We start from the raw sequence: 20,567 nt of genomic DNA on the forward strand, positions 1-20,567 counted from the left end.
AAGATTGCTGATGAAATGCCTGCACAAATGGATTGTGGAGTAGGTCTCCTTATTGGTTATGATTGCTCTAGAGCATTGGCACCTCGACAGGTCATCAGTGGAGGTGATGAAGAGCCTTATGCCATCAAGACTGACCTGGGCTGGAGCATTGTGGGGGGTACTCCACACTGTACAAAGGTGAATGTGACTGGCTTATGCCAACGTATATCAATCCAGGAGCTTTATCCTGTGACACCTGCTGCTGTCATCAGATCATCGGAAATGGATTTTGCAGATACTCGATTGGGAGAGAAGATTATATCACAGGAAGATGTTCAGTTTCTGCACTGTATAACCGAAGGTGTTAATCAGAATGATGGTGGCTGTAATAAAAGTCTCGCATTAATACGATTAAAGCACCTTAAATGGAAACACTGCCCTGGCAAGTCATCAAAACACTTCAAAAAGAGGAAGATGTCACAGGGGAAGGGCCGTCCCCAACGTAAGAGTTTTAAGTCTGCTGACTGGGGAAAGAAGGCTTACGGAAAGCAGTTTGGGTATGAGAAAATACTGGGAGGAGGTAACCGGTTTGAAAGGAGTGGAAGTGGCAAGAAATTCTTTTGGAAAGGTGAAGTGATGGTTAAGCAAGGCTTATTGGTGGGAGGCCCAGAGGTAAAGGATGTTCAAGTATTAAAAACTGATGTTAAAATGCAAAGTGATTTTCTACAGCAACCATCACTGGTCTCAAAATGGACTACAGTTTTAAACGTTATTGCCCAGTTTCACAGACATGCAAAGAAGGTGAAGATGTCAGAACCTTTAGGAGTGAAGTGTTCCACTTGTACAACAGGATGCCTTTATGGAAGTGTTGCATGTACTCAACCTGGAATCAGGAAAGATGCCTTGTAATCATACATATCAGTTTGACCAGAGTCCAATTCAAAAGTTAATAGTACTGGTGAGCAGAGTTTAAAAATTGAAATGCTCTATAGTTTCATTAAATTACTTGGGTATGAAGCCCTCATTTTGTAATATAACCTTTATACTGTGGATAAATTGAGTATTAAAGTAATTATCAATTTTAACTAGAATGTGTATTTAAAAATATAAATAAATAATAATAAAAATTGAGTACTTTAATAAAATGTAGATTTTTAATTAGAACATATAAATTATGAATTGAGTTGGTATGGTGTTAAGGTTTGAAAATTGCCATTGACTGTATTATTAATTTCTGAAGTCAAAGGTAATTTGGTGGGAGTGTAGCTGACGCTGATTGGTCAGCTTGTAATTTTGTTTATTGTTTTGAATTTCATTATTTGAATGTGTATTGGTATATGTTTGTTACTAATTTCTTTGTTTCCGGTTGGCCTGAGTGGGAAGTCACATGATTCTCATTGATTGATTTAACCAGCGAGAGTTTGTATGGTCACTCAGGATAGTGAGATCTCAATGCAAGCACCTGTTTAATGTTCCTGCGTATTCTACAGCTGGTTATCAGGCCAACACGGTAAACTAAACATTGTTTATATATTATTTTGATGTCCTTTTGATCTGTGTTTGTGTGAAACATTTGGTTTGTTTATTTGTTTATCATTTAGTTTTCACGGTGTTCAATAAAGAAAATCCATATGGACATCAGTATTTGGAAGCTTGGAGTGTTTTATTAACCGGCGGGTAGTTACACTACTCTTCCAGCTCTGGGTAACAGCCTTGCAGCAATCACACCCAACTAGGACAATAGTATGAGCATATCAGCAGTGGTGGTTCACTGGTAGAATTCTCGCCTGCCACGCGGGAGACACGGGTCCGATTCCCGGCCAACGCAGTTCCCTTTTTGTGTTGCTTCTCTTCCAGCTCTGGGTAACAGTCTTTCAGCAATCACACCCCACTAGGAGAGCAGTATGAGCATATCAGCATTGGTGGTTCAGTGGTAGAATTCTCGCCTCCCATGCGGGAGACCTGCGTCCGATTCCCGGCCAATGCTATTCCTGTTTTGTGTTGCTACTCTTCCAGCACTGTGTACCAGCCTTGCAGCAATCACACCCCACTAGGACAGATTTCTGATTATAACAGCATTGTTGGTTCAGTGGTGGAATTCTCGCCTGCCAGGCGGGAGACCTGAGTTCGATTCCGGGCCAATGCAAATCCTCTTTGATGTTGCTACTCTTCCAGCTCTGGGTAACAGCCTTGCAGCAATCACACCCCACTAGGACAGTTGTATAAGCATGTCAGCATTGGTGGTTCAGTGGTAGAATTCTCGCCTGCCACGCAGGAGACCCGGGTCCGATTCCCGGCCAATGCAACTCCTCTTTTGTGTTGCTACTCTTCCAGCTCTGGGTAACAGCCTTGCAGCAATCACACCCCACTAGGACAGCAGTATGAGCATATCAGCAGAGGTGGTTTAGTGGTAGAATTGTCGCCTCCCATACAGGAGACCTGGGTCCGATTTCCGGCCAACGCAGTTCCCTTTTTGTGTTGCTTCTCTTCCAGCTCTGGGTAACAGCCTTGCAGCAATCACACCCCACTAGGAGAGCAGTATGAGCATGTCAGCATTGGTGGTTCAGTGGTAGACTTCTTGCCTGCCACGCGGTAGATCCGGGTCCGATTCCCGGTCAATGCAATTTCTTTTTGTGTTGCTACTCTTCCAGCTCTGGGTAACAGCCTTGCAGCAATCACAACCCACTAGGACAGCAGCATGAGTATATCAGCATTAATGGTTCAGTGGTAGAATTCTCGCCTCCCACGCGGGAGACCAGGGTCCGATTCCTGGCCAATGCAATTCTTGTTTTGTGTTGCTAATATTCCAGCTCTGGGTAACAGCCTTGCAGCAATCACACCCCACTAGGACAGCAGTATGAGCATATCAGCATTGGTGAATCAGTGGTAGAATTCTCGCCTGCCACGCGGGAGACCTGGGTCCGATTCCTGGCCAATGCAACTCCTCTTTTGTGTTGCTACTCTTACAGCTCTGGGTAACAGCCTTGCAGCAGTCACACCTCACTAGGGCAGCAGTATAAGCATATCAGCATTGGTGGTTCAGTGGTAGAACTGTCGCCTGCCACGCAGGAGACCTGGGTCTGATTCCCGGTTAATACAAATCCTCTTTTATATTGCTACTCTTACAGCTCTGGGTAACAGCCTTGCAGCAATCACACCCCACTAGGACAGCAGTATGAGCATATCAGCATTGGTGGTTTAGTGGTAGAATTCTTGCCTCCCACACAGGAGACCTGGGTCCAATTCCCGGCCAACACAGTTCCCTTTTTGTGTTGCTTCTCTTCCAGCTCTGGGTAACAGCCTTGCAGCAATCACACCCCACTAGGAGAGCAGAATTAGCATATCAACATTGGTGGTTCAGTGGTAGATTTCTCACCTCCCACGCGGGAGACCCGGGTCCGATTCCCGGCTAATGCAATTCCTATTTTGTGTTGCTACTCTTCCAGCACTGGGTAACAGCCTTGCAGCAATCACACCCCACTAGGACAGATTTATGATTATAACAGCATTGGTGGTTCAGTGGTAGAATTCTCGCCTCCCACGCGGGAGACCCGGGTCTTATTCCTGGCCAATGCAATTCCTCTTCTGTGTTGCTAATCTTCCAGCTTTGGGTAACAGCCCCTACTGGGTAGCAATCACAACCCACTAGGACAGCAGTATGAGCATATCAGTGTTGGTGGTCCCATTTGTGACGCGGGAGGTCTGTTTTCCGGCCAATTCAATTCCTGTTTTTTGTTGCTTCTCTTCCAGCTCTGGGTAACAGCCTTGCAGAGGTTACACCCCACTAGGGCAGCAATATAAGCATATGAGCATTGGTGGTTCAGTGGTAGGATTCTCGCCTGCCACGTGGGAGACCCGGGTCTGATTCCTGGCCAATGCAATTCTTGTTTTGTGTTGCTAATCTTCCAGCTCTGGGTAACAGCCTTGCAGCAATCACACCCCACTAGGACAGCAGTATGAGCATATCAGCATTGGGGGTTCACTGGTAGAATTCTCGCCTGCCATGTGGGAGACCCTGGTCCGGGTCCTGGCCAATGCAAACCCTGTTTTGTGTTGCTATTCTTCCAGCTCTGGGTAACAGCCTTGCAGCAATCACACCCCACTAGGACAGTTGTATAAGCATATCAGCATTGGTGGTTCAGTGGTAGAATTCTCGCCTGCCATGCGGGAGACCCGGGTCCGTTTCCCGGCCAATGCAAATCCTGTTTTGTGTTGCTACTCTTCCAGCTCTGGGTAACAGCCTTGCAGCAATCACACCCCACTAGGACAGCTGTATAAACATATCAGCATTCGTGGCTCAGTGGTAGAATTCTCGCCTGCCACGCAGGAGACCCGGGTCCGATTCCCGGCCAATTCAAATCCTCTTTTGTGTTGCTACTCTTACAGCTCTGGGTAACAGCCTTGCAGCAATCACACCCCACTAGGAAAGCAGTATGAGCATATCAGCATTGGTGGTTTAGTGGTAGAATTCTCGCCTCCCACACAGGAGACCTGGGTCTGATTCCCAGCCAACGCAGTTCCCTTTTTGTGTTGCTTCCCTTCCAGCTCTGGGTAACAGCCTAGCAGCAATCACACCCCACTAGGAGAGCAGTATGAGCATATCAGCATTGGTGGTTCAGTGGTAGAATTCTTGCCTCCCATGCGGGAGACCCGTGTCCGATTCCCGGCCAAAGCAATTCCTGATTTGTGTTGCTACTCTTCCAGCACTGGGTAACAGCCTTGCAGGAATCACACACCACTAGGACAGATTTATGATTATAACAGCATTGGTGGTTCAGTGGTAGAATTCTCGCCTGCCGCGTGGGAGACCCGGTTTCGATTCCCAGCCAATGCAAATCCTCTTTTGTGTTGCTACTCTTACAGCTCTGGGTAACAGCCTTGCAGCAATCACACCCAACTAGTACAGCAGTATGAGCATATCAGCAGCGGTGGTTCACTGGTAGAATTCTCACCTGCCACGCAGGAGACCCGGGTCCGATTCCTGGCCATTGCAAATCCTGTTTTGTGTTGCAACTCTTCCAGCTCTGGGTAGCAGCCTTGCAGCAATCACACCCCACTAGGACAGTTGCATAAGCATATCAGCATTGGTGGTTCAGTGGTAGAATTCTCGCCTGCCACGGAGGAGACCCGGGTCTGATTCCCGGCCAATGCAAATCCTCTTTTGTGTTGCTACTCTTACAGCTCTGGGTAACAGCCTTGCAGCAATCACACCCCACTAGGACAGCAGTATGAGCATATCAGCATTGGTGGTTTAGTGATAGAATTCTCGCGTCCCATACAGGAGACCTGGGTCCGATTCCCGGCCAACGCAGTTCCCTTTTTGTGTTGCTTCTCTTCCAGCTCTGGGTAACAGCCTTGCAGCAATCACACCCCACTAGGACAGCAGTATGAGCATATCAGCATTGGTGGTTCACTGGTAGAATTCTCGCCTGCCATGTGGGAGACCCTTGTCCGGTTCCTGGCCAATGCAAACCCTGTTTTGTGTTGCAACTCTTCCAGCTCTGGGTAACAGCCTTGCAGCAATCACACCCCACTAGGACAGTTGTATAAGCATATCAGCATTGGTGGTTCAGTGGTAGAATTCTCACCTGCCACGCGGGATACCCGGGTCCGATTCCCAGCCAATGCAAATCCTCTTTTGTGTTGCTACTCTTACAGCTCTGGGTAACAGCCTTGCAGCAATCACACCCCACTAGGAAAGCAGTATGAGCATATCAGCATTGGTGGTTTAGTGGTAGAATTCTCGCCTGCCACGTGGGAGACCCTGGTCCGGTTCCTGGCCAATGCAAACCCTGTTTTGTGTTGCTACTCTTCCAGCTCTGGGTAACAGCCTTGCAGCAATCACCCCCCACTAGGACAGCTGTATAAGCATATCAGCATTGGTGGCTCAGTGGTAGAATTCTCGCCTGCCACTCGGGAGACCCGGGTCCGATTCCCGGCCAATGCAAATCCTCTTTTGTGTTGCTACTCTTACAGCTCTGGGTAACAGCCTTGCAGCAATCACACCCCACTAGGAAAGCAGTATGAGCATATCAGCATTGGTGGTTTAGTGGTAGAATTCTCGCCTCCCACACAGGAGACCTGGGTCGGATTTCCAGCCAACGCAGTTCCCTTTTTGTGTTGCTTCCCTTCCAGCTCTGGGTAACAGCCTAGCAGCAATCACACCCCACTAGGAGAGCAGTATGAGCATATCAGCATTGGTGGTTCAGTGGTAGAATTCTTGCCTCCCATGCGGGAGACCCGTGTCCGATTCCCGGCCAATGCAATTCCTGATTTGTGTTGCTACTCTTGCAGCACTGGGTAACAACCTTGCAGCAATCACACCCCACTAGGACAGATTTATGATTATAACAGCATTGGTGGTTCAGTGGTAGAATTCTCGCCTGCCGCGCGGGAGACCCGGTTTCGATTCCCAGCCAATGCAAATCCTCTTTTGTGTTGCTACTCTTACAGCTCTGGGTAACAGCCTTGCAGCAATCAAACCCCACTAGGACAGTTGTATAAGCATATCAGCATTGGTGGTTCAGTGGTAGAATTCTCGCCTGCCACGCGGGAGACCCGGGTCCGATTCCCGGCCAATGCAAATCCTCTTTTGTGTTGCTACTCTTACAGCTCTGGGTAACAGCCTTGCAGCAATCACACCCCACTAGGACAGCAGTATGAGCATATCAGCGTATGTGGTTTAGTGGTAGAATTCTCACGTCCCACACAGGAGACCTGGGTCCGATTCCCGGCCAACGCAGTTCCCTTTTTGTGTTGCTTCTCTTCCAGCTCTGGGTAACAGCCTTGCAGCAATCACAACCCACTAGGACAGCAGTATGAGCATATCAGCATTGGTGGTTCACTGGTAGACTTCTCGCCTGCCACGTGGGAGACCCTGGTCCGGTTCCTGGCCAATGCAAACCCTGTTTTGTGTTGCAACTCTTCAAGCTCTGGGTAACAGCCTTGCAGCAATCACACCCCACTAGGACAGTTGTATAAGCATATCAGCATTGGTGGTTCAGTGGTAGAATTCTCGCCTGCCACGTGGGAGACCCTGGTCCGGTTCCTGGCCAATGCAAACCCTGTTTTGTGTTGCTACTCTTCCAGCTCTGGGTAACAGCCTTGCAGCAATCACACCCCACTAGGACAGTTGTATAAGCATATCAGCATTGGTGGTTCAGTGGTAGAATTATCGCCTGCCACGCGGGAGACCCGGGTCCGATTCCCGGCCAATGCAAATCCTCTTTTGTGTTGCTACTCTTACAGCTCTGGGTAACAGCCTTGCAGCAATCACACCCCACTAGGAAAGCAGTATGTGCTTATCAGCATTGGTGGTTTAGTGGTAGAATTCTCACCTCCCACACAGGAGACCTGGGTCTGATTCCCGGCCAACGCAGTTCCCTTTTTGTGTTGCTTCCCCTCCAGCTCTGGGTAACAGCCTAGCAGCAATCACACGCCACTAGGAGAGCAGTATGAGCATATCAGCATTGGTGGTTCAGTGGTAGTATTCTCGCCTCCCATGCGGGAGACCCGTGTCCGATTCCCGGCCAATGCAATTCCTGTTTTGTGTTGCTACTCTTCCAGCACTGGGTAACAGCCTTGCAGCAATAACACCCCACTAGGACAGATTTATGATTATAACAGCATTGGTGGTTCAGTGGTAGAATTCTCGCCTTCCACGCGGGAGACCAGGTTTCGATTCCCAGCCAATGCAAATCCTCTTTTGTGTTGCTACTCTTACAGCTCTGGGTAACAGCCTTGCAGCAATCACACCCAACTAGTACAGCAGTATGAGCATATCAGCATTGGTGGTTCAGTGGTATAATTCTCGCCTGCCACGTGGGAAACCCTGGTCCGGTTCCTGGCCAATGCAAACCCTGTTTTGTGTTGCAACTCTTCCAGCTCTGGGTAACAGCCTTGCAGCAATCACACCCCACTAGGACAGTTGTATAAGCATATCAGCATTGGTGGTTCAGTGGTAGAATTCTCGCCTGCCACGCGGGAGACCCGGGTCCCATTCCCGGCCAATGCAAATCCTCTTTTGTGTTGCCACTTTTACAGCTCTGGGTAACAGCCTTCACACCCCACTAGGACAGCAGTATGAGCATATCAGCGTTGGTGGTTTAGTGGTAGAATTCTCGCCTCCCACACAGGAGACCTGGGTCCGATTCCTGGCCAACCCAGTTCCCTTTTTGTATTGCTTCTCTTCCAGCTCTGGGTAACATCCTTGCAGCAATCACACCCCACTAGGACAGCAGTATGAGCATATCAGCATTGGTGGTTCCCTGGTAGAATTCTTGCCTGCCACGTGGGAGACCCTGGTCCGGTTCCTGGCCAATGCAAACCCTGTTTTGTGTTGCTACTCTTCCAGCTCTGGGTAATAGCCTTGCAGCAATCACAACCCACTAGAACAGCAGTATGAGCGTATCAGCGTTGGTGGTTCAGTGGTAAAATTCCTGTTTGTGACGCGGGAGATCCGTGTCCGTTTTCCGGCCAATGCAATTCCTGTTTTGTGTTGCTACTCTTCCAGCTCTGGGTAACAGCCTTGCAGCAATCACACCCCACTAGGACAGCAGTATGAGCATATCAGCATTGGTGGTTCCCTTGTAGAATTCTAGCCTGCCACGCGGGAGACCCTGGCCAATGCAAACCCTGTTTAGTGTTGCTACTCTTCCAGCTCCGGGTAACAGCCTTGCAGCAATCACACCCCACTAGGACAGTAGTATGTGCATATCAGCATTGGTGGTTCAGTGGTAGAAGTCGTCTGCCATGCGGGAGACCCGGGTCTGATTCCCGGCCAATGCAAATCCTGTTTTGTGCTCCTACTCTTCAAGCTTTGTGTAACAGCCTAGCAGCAATCACACTCCACTAGGACAGCAGTATGAGCATATCAGCATTGGTGGTTCAGTGGTAGAATTCTCACTTGCCACGCGGGAGGCCTGGTGTCGATTCACGGCAATAACATTTGCGGTTTTGTGTGGCTCCTGTTCCAGCTCTGGTTGACGGCCTTTTAGCTCTCACACAACACAAAGGCAAGAAACAACATGGATTAGCATTGGTGGTTCAGTGGTAGAATTCTCACCTGTCACGTGGGAGACCCAGGTTTACTTCTCGGCTAATGCAATTACTGTTTTGTGATGCTACTCTTCCAGCTCTGGGTAACAGCCTTGTAGCAATCACACCCCACTAGGGCAGCAATATGAGTATATCCGTATTGGTGGTTCAGTGGTAGAATTCTCGCCTGCCATGCGGGACACATGAGCTCGATTCCCGTCTAGTGCAGTTGCTGTTTTGTGTGGCTTCCAGCTACATGTAACTATCTTGCAGCACTGACTCCCCACAAGGGCAAAAGAACATATGTGCCAGCTTTGGTGTTTCAGTGGTAGAATTTTCGCCCGCCTTGTGGAGGAAATGGGTCTGATTGCCAGCCAATGCAGTTGCTGGTCTGTGTTGCTACTCTTCCAGCTGCATGTAACAGCATAGCAGCAATCACACCCCACTAGGGTAGGATAACATGTGTTTCAGCATTGATGGTTTAGTGCCCTATCATACGCGCGGCGCAACAGTATATTGCTAGTTTAAGCTTGACACAAGAGTCGTTTTGAGACGTTGCGCTACGCTGTTTAAATAGCAAATGCATTAGCGCTCATATGTGCACCCATAGGCGTTCTGGTCTAAAAAAGAAGGTGTTCTGAGGCGCACTGCTGGCGCGTTGCTATTTTGAGAAACTAAAATAGATTTTTCATTAGACCAAAACAAACCCGGTCTAAACTCCTGCGCAGAGTTGCGCCTTGCTTACACACAATTCTCACCTGCCACGTGGGAGATTCGTGTCCGATTCCCGGCCAATGGCAAAATAATAAGCAGGTCAGCATTTGTGGATTTGTGTTGATTCCTGGCCAATGCAATTTATGTTGCTCCCCTTCCAGCTGCATGTAACCGCCTGGCAGCACTCGGAGCCCACAAGGGCAGGTGAACATGTGAGGCAGCAATGGTGGTTCAGTGGTTGAATTCTCGCCTCCCATGCAGGAGACCGGGGTCTGATTCTTGGCCAATGCAGTTCATGTTTTGTGTTGCTCCTCTTCCAGCTGCATGTAACAGCCTTGCAGCACTCACACACCAAAAAGGCAAGGAAAGACATGTGTCAACATTGGTGGCTCAGTGGTAGAATTCTTGCCTGCTTATAGCCGTACCACCCTGGGAACAGTAGAGGACACTAGTGAGCGATACAGGGAGTGAACAGCTGCAGTTCAAAGACAGGGTCTCCTTCATTTTAGAATATTTGTTTTGTTTGTTTGTGTTGTTTTTGTGAAGTGAAATAGAGTCTATTTTATTTTATTTTTTTAAACCACCTGAGAGCAGCATCTTGCTAACTGGAGGGTGTTTTTTTTTTTTTCACTTTTCCTGGGCATAAAATGGACGGTTCTGTGGCAAACGAAACTGGGCTGGATGCAGAGACTTTCTTGGTAAATGAAACTAGACTGAATGGAGGGACAAGAATGGTTAACGACAATGGACTGGACGATAGACAACGAGCTGGACAAAGGAAAAACTTGGTGGAAAAAAATATTTAAAAGAAGTAACAGTAATAGTGAATGCCGAAGAAGTAAATGAGGTAAGAGCTGTGGACATCATTAAAGCAGTGACAGACAAGTGTGGTCATGGGAAGATTCTGGCTTTGAGACTGAGGCAAGGAAAAGAGTTTGAACTAACTATGGAAAAGCAAGAAACATGTGAGGAATTGATCTATGAACTGTTGATTAAGGAAATGAACTGTTAAAATCAAAAAGCTGCAAAACAGGGATTATGTTGTTTCTTTCATGCACCTGCCAGTCTATCTTTATGACAGAGACATTTTAGTAAAATTAGAAGGATGGGGAGTTTATCCCATATCAAAAATAAAAAGAAGAGTTTACACAGGCACTGACATTGAGGACGGATCAAGGTTGTTTTAAATGGTTTAAAGTGGAAGATGCCCAAAGAGGATATTATTTTATGAAGAATGTTTATTTTAATGTATTTGTTTTGTGAAATTTCTGGAGTTTTTAAATGTTAATGTAATGTGATGATGTTTTAAATAAAAAAAAAAAAATAAAACAAAAAAAGCACATTTTAATGGATTGCGCTGATTTTAAGTGCTATAAAGGTGAAGAAAAGGGACACTTTGCAAGGAATTGTAATAATGTCAAATGTCCAGAATTTAAACCATTTTTAAACAAGTGTGAATGTTGGATGGAAGGAGAGGAAGAATGGGGAGCAAAACAAGAGGACGGACAGGTGCATGAAAGAAACAAGGAAGAAGAAGATTTAAAAACAAGGGTTATGTAGGAGGAAACAAACAACATAAGGGAAGAGAGAGGAAAAAATGTGAACGAAAAACAGACGTCAGAACAAGAACAGTGGACACAAATGAAAATAACTGACAGTTTTAAAAACTTTTTAAATATGGTGGAAAACGATGAACAAAATAAGACTGATCAAGCCGAAGAAATGGAAAGTAATGGAGAAAAACTGACAGATTATGTAGAGAAGAACAAAGTGGAAAGAGGACTAATAAGAAGAAGAACAATAAAGGTAAAACCAAATGTGGACAGTGCAAGAAAAAAGATGTTGAAAAAGGTGCGAGTAAAAAATGTAAATAGGTATGAAGTGTTCAGAGGGCTGGAAGTGAGGTGGATTTTGTGCTCTTTGGAGTGTGAAGTTAATCTATATATTCAAATTGTATGTGTATAATCTGCTTGTAGACTTGCATACCATTAAAAGAATGTAGAAAAGGTCATAAAAAGAAGTGGATGAGAAGAGAGCGGGACAAAGCCTGAGTAAACAACTAATGTGTCTCAGGAAATGGATAAGAATAGAGCAACACATGTGTAAACAGATGACAGAGGTGGAATTTGGAGTCAAGGGCTAAACTAGGAGGGATCTTGTGTAATATATGGAGAACAAAGGAAAACAACGGATGTAAAGGGGTATTTAGGATAAGGCCAGGGCATGAGTGGGACAGAACTTTTCAGACAGGGATGCTACTGGGGGTCTCCTGAAAATTCTCCTTTGTTGTCGACAATAAAGTATATTCTTCTGATGTTCATAACCTCCAGACTGAGTTTGATTTAGTAAGAGAAAAACCAAGAAAACCACTACAGAAGAAGATGATGAGAAATAATGTTTTTTAAACCATTTTATTTATTTTTAACATGAATTTAATGTGTGTTTCTTTTATGGAAGGGGCTGTTAGTTCAGTGACAAAAATTGGTATGCAGATGTAGAGGATGAGACTGAAAATAACGGGTGGTTTTAATATTTTAATATCTTTCATCATGTTTTTAAACATTTTATTATGGAATGCAAGCGGTTTATTGAATGTGGAGAAATTTTAAAAAATGTTGGTGTTATGTAAAGAAGCTGATGTGATTGTTTTGCAAGAAACAAATTGGAAAAAGTTAAGTTTAAAATGGTTCAAAGTAAATGGGATGGTCAAATATATTTTAACAGTGGAGAGGATAAAGTAGGTTGTGGAGTAGTGATTTTAATAAAAAGAGGTATATATGAAAAAGAAAAAGTAATATTTGATGATGGAGTTGGGAAATGCATGGCGATGAAATTAGAAAAAGGTGAAGATAATTTCATAATTTATAATATTCATGCATCTAATAATTAGATCTGGAGAGTAAGATGGTATATAGAAAAGACAAGGGGAGGGAGGAGCTACTGAAAATGATGACAATGTAATTTAATAGATGTGTGGAGAGAGAGAAATAAGACAAAGAGGGAATTTTCAAGAATGCAACTGGTTTTAAATGAGGTTAAGTAGGATTGGTTATATGTTATGTAATGTAGAAATGAAAGACTATATCAAAAGTGTATTTTACAAAAACCTTGGATTTAGTGATCATTCGATTTTTTGTCTGAAGTTAGATTGTGTAAAAGTTGAAAGGGGATTGGGTGTATGGATTTTGAATGCAACAATTTTAAAACATGAGACATACAAAGTAAAATTAAACAAATAATTTTAAACAGTGAATTGGATAGAATGTATAGAGAAGATAAAAGAAAATGGTGGGACAACATGAAGTTAGACATAAAAAATGTTCAATAAAATATTGTAAAATTTTAATAATAATGGTTAAAAGAGTTAAAAATAATACATAAATTCAAATAAGAAGGGAATTAGAAGATGAAATAAAAAGACTGCAAATAGATCAAAATAAAGAGATTGGGAAATTCATATATTTACAAGAACAACTAAAATAGATGGAAAATGAAAAATGCAGAGGGGCTATAATTAGAAGCAAAGTACACTGTTGAAGGAGATCTTAGTTCTTAAAAAACTTTAAAAAAAGACTTGACAGAAAGCAGACTTAATGAAAGAGGTGTTGGATAAAAATGGAGAATTAAAACAAGGAACTGAGGAAATTTTAATAGCTGTTAAACATTTCTATGAACATATGTTTAAGAGACAAGGAATTATAAAGGTTGATAAACAGTTTCTTTCAAATCAAATAAAAGCAAAAGTTTCAGAAGAAGATACATTTTTTGTGATGCAGGAATAACAGAAGTAGAAATTGATGCAGCAATAGGACAGTTAGCTACGGAGAGGAGTCCAGGCATAGATGGTTTAAACAATGAGTTTTATAAGAATTTTAGAGAAATTATAGTACATGTTTTAAAAGAAGTATATGATGAGGTTTTTAACAAAAAAGAATTAAGTGAAAGAATGAAGACAGGAATGATTAAAATGATACACAAAAGAAGAAGTCCTTCAGATATAAAAAATTATAGGCCCTTAACAATGCTAAATACAGATTTTTAAATTTTAGCAAAGGTTTTAGCAAACAGACTTAGGAAAATATTACCTAAAATTACAAGCACTACACAGGCATATGGAGTAGAGGGGAGGGACATAATAGACACAGTTCAAAGTATAAGAGATACATGAGCATGTGGTTGGGTCTCCGGGCCTGCAGCTTCATAATATTGGCTTCATGTCAGTCCAGCAGGTGGCGGTAAAGCACATTTAAGTTTGACAACCGCCAAAATACTGAAGAAGATGTTGACAAACCGAAAGAGTCAAAAAAATGTGTTCCTGCTGCACAAGAGCGTCTGTACTTCTGCATGTGAGTTTAACACTTCTACATTACGCTGATTTGTGGAGATGATGAAGAGGGTTTAGATTAGTGGTGGGTAAAGCGAGGCTTCGTGAAACACTGAAACAGTCGAAGCAAATGTGTCGAAGCTTCGAAACGTTTCGAAACCCCACTCTACAGTGACATCTAGTGGTCATTTTTTGATGTATTGCACTGAAACAGCTTCAGCAAAGAACAGTTGAACAAATTGAGGAATTACACCCAACTTTGTATGTATACTCCTTCAAGTAACATAGTGTAGTGGTTAAAGAGTCAGTCTTCCATGCGGGGTTAGTAGGTTTTGAAGCCAGGTTGTCGCAGTTGTTTTGAAATGCTTTAATACCAATTGGTAATGCTTTGCTCTTGTATCGTTTTGTTTCAACATTGGTCTGATATCCGATTGAACAATTTGTGAATAAATATGTCGTTTTTGTCTTAAAACAAGGTTGTTGCTAGATCAAAAACGGTGGCCTGAAGTTATCAAGAAATATTTATATTATTCATTAAATTTCCCATTTATTGTATTTTATTAATGTCTACCCAAACCCTAAACCCAACCATACTGTAAAAATATTTATTATTGTTTTACAGTGTTACAAAAATGATGCTAAATTGATGGCGTAACTGCAGCTGTATCGTATTTAGGCTACACAAAACAGAAACATGATTAAAATACATAAAACCATGATTTCAGAGTATTTGTACAAGTCGGGATTCGAACCCAAAACATCATGCAAAGCATAGAATCAATTAGCAAACTCACAGTCCTCTAAGCCATATGATACAAAGATCATTTGATGATCTTGGCAATCAAATGAGGATTCGCCAGGTCTCGAAACGTTTCTAAGCTGATTGATGCTTTGAATCGCTTTAGTCACGTGACTAGGTGTTTCGAAAAGGTGCGTTCGACATGAAGCTCAGCTGCAGCCGGTGATCAACGAGATTAGGCGAGCGCAGGCGGGGGCATAGTTGAAAACGGAGCCGTCAAGACGGACAGCTGGACACTTCGGGACTCAAAGTTGCTGCAGTCATGATGACCGATCACATGGCGTCATCATATTTATTTTTTTGTTATTTTTATTTATAACAACAAAACATTTACAAATAAGACAGAATACAGTTTCTACAAACTGTAGTTCCTTTTTAAACAATAAGAGAGAATTATGAATAAAATATATAACAAATGCATGAGAGAAATAAGAGGAAATGAGAGGTTAATATAAACATAAAAACAAACAGGTCTATTAAATACAAAGCAATAAGCATAAATTCGAGGAGTTAAACATCAATCTTTAGGCTAATACTTCTTGTTTGAATCTGCTAAAAATGGGTTTACATATATGTACATTTATAGATATAAAAATTTCCAATGTAAAAAGCAAAACAAGGTGTTTTGATTAGGTCTTAATAAATGACATTATTTTGGATAATGAATGAATTTTCAAAAAAGTATTTTAATCCAAAATCCAAAAAAGATTGTGTTTAAAAGAACAAATGGTAAAATAAGTGAGCTATGTAGAAGTTTCCCAGAACGAGCAGGTAGCCTTTAAACTGCTAGACAGGAAATAAAATATATATTTATATTATAATAATAAAACCATTTTATAGTTATTTAATAAAATAGTTCTTTACTTTAATTTGTTAAGAGAGCTTTAGGGTGGCAGGATCAATGATTTACTTATTTAGGTTATTCACTAAAATATACACTAAAACATATAATTTAAATCGTTCATGGAGATGAATGCAGTAAATAGTCTGTATAAAAAAGTTAAAAATAAACCTGTGCAAACAAGCTAACCTTTATAACCAGATTATTTAACAAAAGATGATACTGCAGTAAAATATTTGTAGTCTTTTAATAAGCAAGATGTGTGCAGGATAGAGAGGGTGTGAAAAGTGAATTGTTTGTTTTGAAACTTTTGAATCGGAATTTGTCCAATTATAAACCCGAAATACACGTGTTTGTTGTCATGTGGTGAACTCGGCCAATCGTGTAATATCGGTGTCGTCATCAGAGCTCCTGCAGTCACTCTTCAGAAGCTGCACAGTCTGAGTTTGCCGTCTGATCTCGGAGCGCTGTCGCGGTTCTTTGATGCCACATGTGACAGTCACGTGGCGTCGGCGCAGCATCAATCCGGACAAGATTTCTAACCAGAATGCACCGCTTTAAGACAGATTTCGATCGATCTGCGCAGCGCTGCATGAAGTCGAACGCACCTAAACACTTTAGTCACGTGACTTGGGTGCTTCGAATCATGCTTCGGTGCAGTGTTTCGAAACACTTGCACTTCGGGATCTCGACACTGTGTCGAAACATCAGTTTCACGTCAGCCATCCCTAGTTTAGATGTGTGAGTGTGATTTAAATGTCTGATCCTGAAGATCAAATCCTCAAACTTTGGTTAAACACTGTGTCAAAACAGTCATTTAAACACTGTATAAAACACACAAAACCAGTTTTACACAATTGAACGTGTTTGTGCTTCTCTATATCAGTCTTACACGATGATTTCAGATCATTCAGCACAAAATCAACTTTAAACAGAGAGAGAGAGAGAGAAAGAGAGAGAGAGAGAGAGAGAGAGAGTCTTGAAAGTGAAAGCAGAGCTTCCGTTAACAGGAAGATGCGGATTGAGGTAAAGCTGGTTTTATATTCACACATTCAAACTTTCCCCCTAATAATATAATTTCTTTAAAGTATTATTTGCAAACTGCAAACAGTGAAATCATATTAGCAGCTAATGACTATCAAAGTACAACATTGTTCAAAGTCAAATAAACAGTGTTGAAGTTGTTTTCAAGTCATAATCGAATATTCAAAGTAACATGGTAAATAATATAGAGACTTCTAAATGAACGAATGTGTGAATATAAAACCAACTTTACCTCTATAAGCTGGTTTATATTCGCACTTTCGTCCAGTGACAGCTCCATACACTGTTTACCGTGGTACTTTGACCATTCAGACTAAAATCACATGCAAGTACGACTTTAAAACATTAGCATTGTTTAATTGACCGTGAACAGTCTTGTACATTTTGATAGTGATCGCCTGCTAATATGATCTCGCTATTTACAAGACTTTTCTGAAATGATCTTATTAAGGAGAAAGTCTGAATGTGTGAATATAAAACCAACTTTACCTCAATTATTGATGTTCCTTGAACTGCATTTAACAGTTTTAGTGCTAACTAACTACTAACTAAGCTAATAAATAAATAAATAGCTGGCTAGGACGGAAGTTGTTGTGACAGACACATAGTATGCACGTATCAAATGTGAAATATCTGAGGTGGGACATTATAAAACACTTAACATAAAAAAAATAAATAAAAATTAACATACCAAAACATCTACCAGAGAAACCTAAACTTCTGTCAAACTTTTCTTGTAATTCATCCTAACTACTGTTGAAAAAACGAGTCCCAATTGTCCAGATAAAGGGAAAAAAACTCACGTTAAGCGTTTTCTCCCCATTGAAGTCCATTATAAGGAAAAGGCAGGGCCGGCCCTGTACATTTGGGGGCCCTAAGCAAAATCATTTTGGGGTCCTACCTCGCTCTAAACAGTGGAGTATTGCCATTGCAAACCAGCCCACAATGATTATATTGCTTATTAAGTACAATCAATGAAACAGAAAAGTAAAGCTTAATTTCTTCTACTTAATAACTGTCTGAATGACTTGGACATTTTACAACAGCGCTGTTTCTGTCAACTAGCAGCTTAACAAATGAAGAATTAAACTTATTATCTTTAATAAAGGGAGCAGTGATTCCTACTTTGCATGCTTCTGGAGTGTTTATAACATATTTCATTAATTTAGCAAACAGACTGAAGCCTCTATAAAAGATTCTAGCTTGAGTTTTTTATTTTTATTTATTAATTCCAAAAGTAAAAACCCTGCAATGAAAGACAGCGAGCAATAAATAGCCAAAACTGAAAATGCATTACTTAGTAAAAAAATATACAATAAAAACTCAAGAAAACAACAACCAAACAATTAACATTAATGCAAAGATTGATCCATAAATAATCAAATCAATAAGTAAATAATGATACATATTAATATAAAAACAGAGAAAAAGGGAAGCAACAAATACTGGGTTAATATTAAAACCCAAACTTTATTATTCCCTTCAGTCTCTTTCCCTGTTCCTTACATTTAAGATGCAGGGTTCAGAGCTTATATTAAACTATAATTAATTCATTTAGCCGGCAGCTAGCTCTCTGCAACTCTCACATGGTCACTCACTGAAGCTGAGCAAGGCTGCGCCCGGTCTGTACCTAGATGGTAGACCACATGGGAAAGCTGGGTTGCTGCTGGAAGTGCTGTTAGTGAGACCAGCAGTGGGGGGTAAACCTGTGGTCTGAGCTTTTTTTCTACGTTAAGCATTTTATAATGTCCCTCTGAGGTGTCAGATCAGGGGTTAAACGAACACAGGGTTCAACTCTTAAGGGGCTCTATTTTGACGGTCAATGCGCAAAGCGCAGGGCGCAAATGCTTTCTGGATGTGTCAGAAGCCATGTTTGCTAATTTAAAAACGGGAAAATCCGCTTTGTGCTGTGGCGCATGGTCTGAAAGGGTTGAGTTTTTTTCTTAATGAGTTATAGGTGTGTTTTGAGAATAAACCAATCAGAGTCTCATCTCCCATTACCTTTAAGAGCCAGCTGCGTCATGCTATAAACGCATTTGCTATTTACAGGACGTAAAGTAAGTCTAAGTGGAAAAACTGAGCATTTCACTAGCAAACAGTTAACAGTTAACAGTTTTTTAACAGAAAACAGTTAAACAGAGCATCTACTGCGCAGGGATGAGAGATAATCTATCTACTTTCACTTTCGCTCTTGGATAGGGAAACCTTTACACACAGACATCAATTTGCATATAAAAAATTAATTTAGTTTGTTAAGCGCAAAGATTTGTTTCAAAACTATTTCTAAATTCAGTTCTAATTTCCAGCAAATTAATAAATGAACAACAATAACGAAGTGTGTTCAAAATACTGAGTTATATCCTAAAACACATGCTGTGCCCCATATGGTCTAAAACCTGACAGGTGGGCAAATCTAAGCTTGTTTTTAATAAAACAAATATAAATATGGATATAATAAATAATACTGCTAATAATAATAACATTATACAAAAGCAAATTGTTATGAATGAACTGAAAAAGCCTCCCGAGATGAAGAAGACATCAAAGCAGTGATTTTTCATATTTCTGTAGGCTAGAAAATAATATGTTTTGTAATATTTTAATCCTTTATATTTATATTCTATATCTATTCTTATTATATCCTATATATATCCTTAATATTTTATTTTTTCATGTGTAAAGATATTTTCGTATTGCTCTACATCTTGTGTGTATTAAGCAGTGTGTAAGCTCTGCGCAACTCTGCGCCGGAGTTTAGACCGGGTTTGTTTTTGTCTAATGAAAAATCTATTATAGTTTCTCAAAATAGCGACGCGCCAGCGGTCCGCCTCAGAACTCCTTCCTTTTTAGAACAGAACGCCTATGAGCACACATATGAGCGCTAATGCATTGGCTATTTAAACAGCATAGCGCAACGCCTCAAAATGACTCTTGCACCAAGCTGAAAATAGCAAAAGCCTATTGCGCCGCGCCTTGCGCTACATTGCGCCGGGTGTATGATAGGGCCCTAAAGATTTTTCCTACTGGGCCAGGGATTCAGATGCTTACTTGCCCTGCCAAAATTTTCACCGGCCCCACAAATAAAAACAAAGTTAAAAGCTCTAATCTCTTAGCCACGTATTTTAAAGGATGTATCAAAAGCCAAACATACAGTTAAAGTCAGAATTATTCGCCCCCTGATTAATTTTTTCTGTTTAACGGAGAGCAGATTTCTCCAGCACATTTCTAATCATAATAGTTTTAATAACTCATCTCTAATAACTGATTTATTTTCTCTTTGTCATGATGACAGTGAATAATATTAGACTACACTGTAAACGATTTCCTGTTAAATTAACAGTAAGTTACTGGCAACAATTATCCAGTAGCTGCTGTATTTCATAAAACAGTAACATTACTGTAATACTAATTACTTTAGTATTACATTTACTGTAAAATGTATTACATCATTTTACTGTTTTATTTTTTTACTGTAACACCAATTACAGTACTGATACACATACTGCAAAACTGAAAACAGGATTTTACTGTACATTTTTACCATGCAGAACTACGGTATTTTAATGTTACTTTCATTATTACTGTAAAGTATTTTACAGTTATTAAATGTTATTTTATTGTATTTAATAGTGCTACTTTATAATGAGCAAAAAAATGTTTAAAAATTGCACAAATGTTATTTTAACTGTTCAAGAAATGCAAGAAAAATAAAGAAACTGAAACTTTAACTTCACAATAAAAGTTTATTGTGTAAACCATACTGAAACAGTAGCAATTATTCAATATAACACAGCAACAGAACACTAATGAAAAATTGATCATTAAAACCA

At 41.4% G+C, this 20,567-nt stretch overlaps 8 non-coding genes across 8 annotated transcripts; all 8 read left to right on the top strand.

The window, feature by feature from the left end:
• Positions 1 to 1,895: 1,895 nt before the first annotated feature.
• trnag-ccc (transfer RNA glycine (anticodon CCC)) lies at positions 1,896 to 1,966 on the top strand. The gene has a single exon. It is a non-coding gene; the product is annotated as a tRNA-Gly (tRNA).
• Positions 1,967 to 2,213: 247 nt separating this feature from the next.
• Positions 2,214 to 2,284, top strand: trnag-gcc (transfer RNA glycine (anticodon GCC)). The gene has a single exon. It is a non-coding gene; the product is annotated as a tRNA-Gly (tRNA).
• A 1,822-nt stretch (positions 2,285 to 4,106) lies between these two features.
• Positions 4,107 to 4,177, top strand: trnag-gcc (transfer RNA glycine (anticodon GCC)). Its single transcript has one exon. It is a non-coding gene; the product is annotated as a tRNA-Gly (tRNA).
• Positions 4,178 to 6,173: 1,996 nt separating this feature from the next.
• trnag-ccc (transfer RNA glycine (anticodon CCC)) lies at positions 6,174 to 6,244 on the top strand. Its single transcript has one exon. It is a non-coding gene; the product is annotated as a tRNA-Gly (tRNA).
• A 247-nt stretch (positions 6,245 to 6,491) lies between these two features.
• trnag-gcc (transfer RNA glycine (anticodon GCC)) lies at positions 6,492 to 6,562 on the top strand. The gene has a single exon. It is a non-coding gene; the product is annotated as a tRNA-Gly (tRNA).
• Positions 6,563 to 7,127: 565 nt separating this feature from the next.
• Positions 7,128 to 7,198, top strand: trnag-gcc (transfer RNA glycine (anticodon GCC)). Its single transcript has one exon. It is a non-coding gene; the product is annotated as a tRNA-Gly (tRNA).
• Positions 7,199 to 7,604: 406 nt separating this feature from the next.
• On the top strand, positions 7,605 to 7,675 carry trnag-ucc (transfer RNA glycine (anticodon UCC)). The gene has a single exon. It is a non-coding gene; the product is annotated as a tRNA-Gly (tRNA).
• A 247-nt stretch (positions 7,676 to 7,922) lies between these two features.
• trnag-gcc (transfer RNA glycine (anticodon GCC)) lies at positions 7,923 to 7,993 on the top strand. Its single transcript has one exon. It is a non-coding gene; the product is annotated as a tRNA-Gly (tRNA).
• The last annotated feature ends 12,574 nt before the right edge of the window (positions 7,994 to 20,567 follow it).

Source organism: Danio rerio, chromosome 4 (genome assembly GCF_049306965.1).
Source record: "Danio rerio strain Tuebingen ecotype United States chromosome 4, GRCz12tu, whole genome shotgun sequence".
NCBI classification, from domain to species: Eukaryota; Metazoa; Chordata; class Actinopteri; order Cypriniformes; family Danionidae; genus Danio; species Danio rerio.